This window comes from Bidens hawaiensis, unplaced genomic scaffold (genome assembly GCF_021521415.1).
Source record: "Bidens hawaiensis isolate Kalapana, Puna unplaced genomic scaffold, B.hawaiensis_p1.1 tig00051230_1, whole genome shotgun sequence".
Classification (NCBI taxonomy): domain Eukaryota; kingdom Viridiplantae; phylum Streptophyta; class Magnoliopsida; order Asterales; family Asteraceae; genus Bidens; species Bidens hawaiensis.
Genome location: NW_027499163.1, coordinates 1 through 9,509, shown reverse-complemented (window position 1 = coordinate 9,509; position 9,509 = coordinate 1).

Sequence of the window (9,509 nt, the reverse complement as noted above, 5' to 3'; positions counted from 1 at the left end):
GGTGAACTTTTGGACTTGAGCAAAGGGTTTTGAAAAGGGTTTTGTAAGGTTTTCCATGGGGATTCTTTCCGCGGAAGTCCTTGTCACTTGCAGAAATGCCCGAGTTTCCTGCTTGGTCTTTGGGTATGATGCGGGTAGGTCTGTAACCTCCTCGCAAGTCAGGAGCATTGAGTCCCAGTTGTATGGATTTTCCATGAGGTTTTGGTAGTTTTGAACATAGTGATCAATTATGTTAAGACCACCAATTCCATCCTGGAGCTTCAAACAACGTAGTTCTCGACGTTCCCGCTATGCGGGGATGTTATTTCCGTTTCCGCAAGCATTGCCCAGAAGATCCTTCTTGGTTTCAATTCCCAGCGGAGCGCTAGGTATGTGAAGGGTTTTGCCTTAACACTGTACCTGCGCTCGTCTTACGGTTACTTTACTTCCAAGGTATTCCTGGCGTCAATTCCCTGCGGGTGCTAGGTATGTGAAGGGTTTTGCCTGAACACTGTACCCGCAGCCGTCTTATAGTTACTTGGTTGCCGAGGTACTTGGCTTCAATTCCCTGCGGGTGTTCGGTATGTGAAGGGTTTTGTCTTCACACTATACCCGCATCCGTCTTACGGTTACTTGTTTGCCAAGGTTTATTTGGCTTCAATTCCCTGCGGGTGCTAGGTATGTGAAGGGTTTTGCCTTTACACTGTACCCGCATCCGTCTTACGGTTACTTGTTTGCCAAGGTTTATTTGGCTTCAATTCCCTGCGGGTGCTAGGTATGTGAAGGGTTTTGCCTTTACACTGTACCTGCAGCCGTCTTACGGTTACTTGTTTGCCAAGGGGTAAGGGGTATTTTCCCGCTTACTTTTTAATATTTTCGAATTTTGAATTTTGAAATTCGAAGAGTTGGTGAAAAAAATAAGAACAGTCCAAACCTCTGAAACGTCGTGCGACGGTTTCTTCTGACTGTGTCAGGACGTGCAGGAAGTTATGGTGACGTGACAGAACATGGTCATTCCAGTCGCTTTTTCAGGCGCGTGGGCGCGATTTTTCGGGCGCGTGGCCGCGAAATTACTGGCATACGTCCTTTCAACAGCTGTTGCCAGCTTGGTTTTTGCCACGTGTCATAGTTTCATTGCACATTCGATTTCTCTCTCCTCCGCATTAATTTCACCGCATTAATTGCGATTACTATATAAAGGGGGAGAGGGTTACTTTGCAATTCACACTTTTTACTCTTCTCTTCATCTTTAAGGCGATTTCCGGCGAATACTCCTTTATTCAATCGAGCATTCTCTCGAAATCGTTCTCTTCTTTCTCTGCAAGATGTCTTCTCGTGATGCTGAAGCTATAGCTGACGACAGGGGTACTGCTGGCGAGTGCCAGTGTGCTCTGCCCGGCGATCAGTACCGGTATGTTGTCAGGAAGTTCATGCTCGATCATCTCGAGCCTGAGTTTCCTGAATCCCACCAGACCGTGTATGATGCCCCCAGAGGCAAGATCGGGGTTTATGCTGCATTTTTTGTCTATGGGAATCTTAGATTCCCGTTGACAAAATTTGTTTACCGTGTCCTTGAGAGGCACGGTGTTCATTTGACCGAGCTGCACCCCATGGCGATCGCCAAGATTCGCCATTTTGAGCGGGTGTGCCGGATTTTGGGCATCGAGCCCCATGTGGACCGCCTGATGACCTTCTATACCTGGAGGTGCATCCAGGGGTGGTACACCTTGACGACCCGTATTAAGGGTCTGAAGATTTGCGACACCGAGCGCAGTCTTCGCGCGTGGAAGCAGGAATTCTTCTACATTTCTGCCCGCGCCATCCCCCTTGCCATGAAGTTTAAAAATGGCCAAGCGATACCGAGCCTTCACGCCCCCAACTACCAGGAGGCGGAATGGTTTTCGAAGATATCCCGGATCCAATCTCCGGTTTACCGGTTTGCGGAGTCCGGGATGGTCATGTTAGGGATGAGCCGGGTGTGGAAGGATGCGTCTCAGGTTCCCATCCTTCTCGAATACGGTTTGAACTCTATTCCCTATGGTATGTCTTGTCTTTCTTTTTGATACGCGTTTGTCTTCTAACTGTTTATTCTTTCAGAGGGAAATGATTTGGAGTCGCTTCTGTACCCGCGGGAAACCGACGGTCCTGCGCGGATGGGTACTCGTGCTCTGGACGAGGGCGAGTTGCCCATCCTGGAGCAAACGGCGGATCGGTTTGTGGAGGTCTATCCGCCGGGACACGAGATCCTGAGCCACCGGCGGCCAGGTAAGGCGATATTCTTTCCTCAATCCCTCAATGCTGTACCCGCTGCTGGAATTCCTGACCCGTCTTCTTCTGAGGAATCCTCAGATGCTCCTCCGTTGGTGCGGAAGAAGAAGGCTGCTGCCGGCGTGAAGGGGAAGGAGAAGGCCTCCACAGCTGATCCAGTGGTTCTATCTGACTCGGAGTCAGATAGTGAAGAGGTGGCGGGGAAGCCCGGTGGTGAGAAGACCACTGTTCCGGAGGCTACGACCGTTACCTCCGGAGAACCAACGAAGACGACGGTGACCGGTACCAAGAGGCCGGCTCCATCGGGTTCCTCCCCGCCCGTCCGTACGTTCAGGGTCAAGAAAACCCGTAAGTACAATCATAATGTCTTTGCAGATTTATTACTTCATAAATTTATCTAACACTTTCTTCTTTGTGCAGGCGTGGATGTTGACGCATTCCGGGGTGAAGCGCAGGGGAGTACCTCCCCGCCAATGACGGTAGGCTCGGTCAGCCTTCCTGAGGCGTCGACCCAGGCACCTGCGCCTGCATCCGCTGGTCCAGTTGCTCGTTCCTTTGAGCCAACTGTTCCGGCCGAGATGACGTCACCGCCGGCCGTGAGTGCGATTTTTACCGCATCCTTCACGGAGCCGGCGGTTACTGCTGCTGCTGAGGAGGCGGCGACCGCGGCGGCGACCACAACGGCGACCACGGCGGCTGCCACCATGCCCGCGCCACCGGCACCTACGGCCGGACCATCAGGTACGCGCAGGGCTTCCCGCCGATCTTTTCCCCCTTCCCGTCTGCCTGACCTGTTGGATGGATTTCCTTTAGGTTCAGGTGATGGGTTTGGCGGCTATCGGCCTGTCATTGACCCTACAGGTGCGTAGGGTTCCTTTCTTTTTCCCTTATGTTTTTTATCATCTTTTCCTTACTGCCTTTGTTTCTTTTGCAGTGTCGGATTCCAATGAAGTGTATGTTCCGCGATGGAGCATACGCCGAGGAACAACCCTTCGTACCCCTGTGGAGTGCGTGGACTGGGCTCGCCACGCTGCTCCTCATGGTGCGTTGGGGGAAGCCATGGCTAGCTACCAGGAGGGTAGGCTAACCAATGAGCTTCGGGTTCTCCAAGCCCGGATGCAGCCGCGCGTCGAGCTGCTTTGTCGTGAAAACGACAAGTTGAAAGCAGCTCGCGCCAGGGACGTATCTGAGGCGCGTGCTCTTCGGGAGGAGAACCAACAGCTGGCGGCAGCTGCCGCCGACAAGGAGAAGGCCTTCAAGGCCCTCGAGGTTGAAGTTCAGGCGCGACTCGAGGCCCGCTCCAAGGCTGCCCAAGCTGTGAATGAACAGCTTCGGCTGGCCAGGGAGACTGCGCGAAACGCAACCGAGAGGGCTGCCAAGGCTGAAGCCGTTGCTGAGCCTTTGCGTGTGGAGAATGAGGAGCTCAAGGCCAAATTAGAGGCTCTCCAACGCGCTCATGATGCCTTGGCAATGGAAGATGCCAAGAAACTCCAGGAAATTCTGGACCAGAGGGGGGTGCTTGACCACACCGAGCGGAAACTTAAGGGCGTCGAAGAGGCTGCCGCAAAGGAAGTTTTACTTGCCAACCTTAACAAGAGCGAAGCCGAACGCGCCCATAACGAAGCTCAAGCTGCCCTCCAATGGCTTCTTCGAGAAGCGTTGCCTCAGGTATGTTTAGTTTTATCTTCACGCTTTTCTTTTGTAAGAAAAGGTTCTAATACTTGTGTTTTCTTTGCAGGTTGTGCGTCGGGTCTTTTCAGAGACCTCTTACGATGATGCTATGACCGCAGCCCTCAACGCTTCTCATGAGGAGGGGGAAAAGGCCGGCTTCCTGCTTGGTCTAGGGTTTGTTGAGAAAGGCGTCCCGCCTTCCAACTTCCCTTTGTTCGATGTGGATACCGAAGCCATTTATGACCAAGCATTGAACCAATACGCCGCCTTCCCGCATCCAGTGGTGGAAAAGGTGGACGAAGTAGCTGCTGCTGATGATGGGTTAGCTGTCCTCAAAGCGTTCCTCGAACCACCCCGTTCTTCTGACGGAGCGGGTCCAAGTGGAAGCGGCCCTGAAGCTTGATCCTGAAGATCCCTTCCCATTGCTAAGATAGACTTGTATAGTTTTTTTCTTTTAGGCGGGTAGTTACCCGGCCATTCTTGTAATATATTCTTGAAATATTAATCTTTTTGCGTATAAGATTGTTATTTCCTTCTTTGGGTTCCTTGCTTTATAAACTTATGACTTGCGTACTTAGTTTAAATCAGCAATTTTCCAAGTGTTTAGAATAAGAACCTTTGAACGTGGTTGATAATGGGTTAAAGTTTCGCTTCCTCCTTCGTGATTGTGCGGGTAGAACCGTCACTTGCACTTGGTAGGATGGCTAAACTTTAACTTTTATCTGACCTGCGTGTAGGTTTTCCTTTTCGAAATTTCTAAGGCATTAAGATAAGTTAACCTTTGAACGTGGTTGATAACAGGAAGTCTTGCTTCCTCTTTCGTGATTGCGCGGGTAGAACCGTCACTTGCACTTAGTAGGATGGCAAAACTTTACCCTTATCTGACCTGCGTGTAGGTTTTTCTCACCTTTTGAGGATAAGTTAACCTTTGAACGTGGTTGATAACAGGAAGTCTTGCTTCCTCTTTCGTGATTGTGCGGGTAGAACCGTCACTTGCACTTAGTAGGATGGCAAAACTTTACCCTTATCTGACCTGCGTGTAGGTTTTCCTCACCTTTTGAGGATAAGTTAACCTTTGAACGTGGTTGATAACAGGAAGTCTTGCTTCCTCTTTCGTGATTGTGCGGGTAGAACCGTCACTTGCACTTAGTAGGATGGCAAAACTTTACCCTTATCTGACCTGCGTGTAGGTTTTCCTTATCCTTTTTAAGAATTTTGTTTTGAACCGTTCGACGCGCGGTTGTCGATAGGTTAGTGTTCGGTTTCCTTTCATGATTCATGCGGATAGACTGGCACTTTCATTTAATGGGATAATTGAACTCTTCCCCTTCAACTGACCTGCGTGAAGGTTTGTCAAGTTATTGGGTTCGTGCGGGTAGGACCGCCTTCCCACGCAACGACTTCACGTAATGTGAACGCCGTCACCAGTGTTGTATAGTTTAACCGTTCGACGCGCGGTTGTTGATAGGTTATTATTCAGTTTACTTTAATGATTCATGCGGATAGACCGGCACTTTCAATTTTGGGTGCTGAACTTTTTCCCAAACTGACCTGCGTGAAGGTTTGTCAAGTTATTGGGTTCGTGCGGGCAGGACCGCCTTCCCACGCAACGACTTCACGTAATATGAACGCCGTCACCAGTGTTGTATAGTTTAACCGTTCGACGCGCGGTTGTTGATAGGTTATTATTCAGTTTCCTTTAATGATTCATGCGGATAGACCGGCACTTTCATTTTTGGGTGCTGAACTTTTTCCCAAACTGACCTGCGTGAAGGTTTGTCACGTTATTGGGTTCGTGCGGGTAGGACCGCCTTCCCATGCAATGACTTCACGTAATTATGCGGTGAAAACCGGCATATTAGTGTTCAGAAAAGTATGAATGTAAAATCATCAGCTTCGATGTTCTTAAAGAGAATCATTTCCATTAGAAGTGGCTCTTGGCCTTTTCTTTACAAATTGGAATTGATTTACATGCAGACTGTGTAAATGAGCTCCCTTCCATGTTGGGATGGGAGTGCCATCGAGCCGATACGCACCTGGTTCGGGATCTCGTTCTTTACGCAGCATGTAGTCTCGATTTTGAAGCTGGAATTGATTCGTGTCTTCCCAGCTGAGGTTCTATATGCACCCGCCTGCTCAGCCTTTATTGTGCCACGAGGTGCGCGAGCGTCCCATCTCTGACAAATGCTTCGACCATGTCCTTTACGTCTATGCATTCTTCAGTGTTGTGGCCTTTTGTCTTGTGGAAGTCACAGTATTTGCTCCGATCAGCATCGTGACGATGTCGGATTATTGGAGGCTTTGGCCATGGGAGCTCTTCAGTGGCGAATATCTCAGTGACGCTTTTGGTGAGTGGCGTCCATCTGGAGTTCCGGTGCGACTGTACATTATCCCTTCCGCCCACTCGATGTTGCAAGCCGGATGAGGTGTCAAAGTTTACCCTTGACTGCCAAATGCCTAGCTTTCGCTTTTTATTTAGTCTGGCGGTGAGGACGTTGTCTTCTCTCGTCTTCTGAGTGTAGAGGTTTGTGCTCTGTGGGAGATCTCTACCCAGTTGCTTCTCTGTTTCCGCATAGCGTTTTGCTGCTGTCATGATGCCATCCCATGTGGATGGCATGCCATCTTTACCCGTTAGGGTGCGGATGAGCTCTGGGTCATGTGCGCCCTGGATGAAGGCAGCGCGAACAAGATCTTCGCTGATATTGCCCAAACTTAGCTTCTTTGAGTTGAAGCGAGTGATGAAGTTTGGCAGAGATTCATCTTCCTCTCGTATGCATTTGAGGATTGTCCATTGCTCCTCGGTATACTTCCGTTGCTGGCTGAAGTGTTGGCTAAACTTCTGCTGGAAGTCTGCCCAGTCGTAGATGTGGTTGACCGGTAGGCGATCAAACCAAGCTCTAGCAGCCCCCACCAGCGTCATTTGGAACATGTAACACCACGTGGGTTCCGTCCAATTGCTGACGGTTGCCCCCGCTATGAACCTGTTCAAATGATCGTCTGGATCAGATATACCGTCATATGTGCCTATGTTGGGCATTTGTTTGGCACTCTTTGGGGCGATTGCTTCAGCAATGTCCCTTGCAAATTTGGACGTTCCTGCATTTGCAACGTCTGGTCTGAACGTTTTAGAGAAGTCTCGTGGACTTCCACCTGTGCTTTTTGGTTTGAAGGCTTGTCCAAAATGCCTTTTCGGTTGGGATTCCGTTTCCTTACGCTTCCCTTTTGCCCTATGGTGAGGGTTCGCGTCGGAGTCGGATTCCTCCGAGTCATCCTCCCAGTATTCGAATTCGTCGGCCTGTTGCACGGAACGCAAGCGTTCGTTCAACTCAGCCTGGAATTCCTTTTGTCGTGCCTCCGCCCATGCCTTAACTTCATCGAGAGTCTGGCGGGGGAGTCTTCGTTTCTCAAACTGGATATCGGTGGATCCCAGTAGGTGATCATTTACTGCACTTGCCCCAGCTTTGGTAAGTGGGGTAGTGTTCGTAAAATTTACTTCACTTGCCCCGGCTTCGGTAGCCGGGGTAGTGTTTGTAAAAACTGTGTTGCCGGTATTCCCTCCAGTAGCTGGGGTTGTGGTTACCGGAATTTCTCTAACCATCTTTGTAAAAGTTTGAAAAAACTGGAGAAAATTGTAGTTCTAGCTTTATGCACGGATGGCGCCAATGAAGAAACACTAACCGGACCCCGGGCAGATTACTGGTAACCTGGGGGTTAGATAGATGTTTCCCACGAGGGGTTAGACCCTTGGAAGATGGTTCTTCTGATAACCTGCAAAACAGACACCGTGAGCTCGTCACTGAGAAGGGGGGGGGGGTTCCTCCTTGTGACCACCCTCCGGCGTGAGAATCAGACTAGATTGCTCTTTAAATATAAAAGTATATTAAGAGATTGCTAGAGCAGATATCAGGTATATTATGATGATAATGTGATAATGTAATGTTGAGATGATCATACCATTTGGGGTATTTATAGCCGAAGGTAGGTTTCCAAGGAGGTATGGCCGGCTGCTACAGTGTTCCTGTTCATCAACAGTTGCCTACGCACGTGCCCTGTTGGTAGTTGGTGGGTAGGCAGCGGCTGATAGTGACCAGGCCTGCTGTGTACTATTCCCTTTCCACCAACTGCCGGCTACGCACGTGGTATGACAGTAGTTGGTGAGTAGGCAGCGGCTAATAGTGATACAGTACAGGAGCATGCTGCTCGCCATACTGTATCAGTGAGCTGTCGTATCTCTGATCAGATCTTTCGCCCATACCTCGTCAGGTACAGTAAAAGATCCTTCAGTATACGGACTGGCTTATTTGGGCGGGAGTATTCCCCCTCCCGCCTCTGTGCGGGATTGCTCCCGGCTTGGCTCATTCCTTCAGGTGACACTGAATGATCGAGAGCTAAGTGCCTTGTGCGTGTAGCCATGCTGCGCGGGTGGCCTTCCCTAATGGCTTGTATCTGAGGCTGCGGGGACAGGCGGAGTCCTTCACCATTGGGAGGCATTTCCTGCGGGACCAGCTTGCTTACTGCGCGTAAGGACGTCACGTCTCTGAGCATGGTTGGTCCTGCGGATCCAGTTGGTCTCTGCGCAGACGTCCCTGTTTAAGGTGAGTCTTGCGGGTCCAACTGGGCTCTGCTGGGACCTACCTCTTCAAACACGTATCTTGTCCGTTCGTTTATGCTTGTTTACGTTAGTTTTTTTACATTCATTTATGTTCGATAGTTTTTGCTTGTTTAAGCTCGTTTCGTTCACTTAAGTTTGATTATATATTTATTTAAAATTTGTAGGCTCATTACAATTTAGTCTAGGTTTATGAAATTGAAATATCACATCTTTGAATTTAGTCTAGTTTTATTAGTTTTTTAGGCTCAAAAGATTGGTGTTCACGTTTACTTTTAGCTGGTGTTCGCTTAGTTATGTTTGTCCTGCGCCCACCTATGTTCATTTATGTTCGTTCGTTTGTGTTGAATTATGACCGTGACCTGTTCGTTTATACTATTAACAAACGAACACAAGCATGCTCATTTTCTTAACGAACAAACACAAACAAGAAAACCGGTTCATTTACAAGAATTGTATCTTTCATATCTAGTAGAACTTCCATTGAATGAAGTCTAATTTTAGCATAGAATATTTATCAAACCAGTAATGTTAAGAAGGTGGTTTCCATATAATGCCTGCAATAATGTGATTGATATGATAAAAGGCAAACAAATAAAAAATATGTGCATGAAAACTTTAATGCAACTTTACAAAAACCTCTGTAGACTAGTTGAAGTATCAAGTCAGCCGAACTAACTAACTAATAAATGCACCCGTAAGTTCATTGGGAGCGACCAATAATGCAACATATTAAACAATCCTTTAGAATTGTCTTATCGGTTCAACTATTTGAATCATTAAGAACCATTAAGCTTTTGAATTCACAGGTTTGATGGTGTCACATTAATTATCATGCTACTCTGAAACTACTCTGCATAAGTATAAATGCTGATAAAATAATATGGCATATGGATAAACAGTGTTCTATAAGGTTATATTATATGCACTGTAATAGCAAAAAAAATTACTCGGATTCAATAAAAAATATAAGGTATAATGG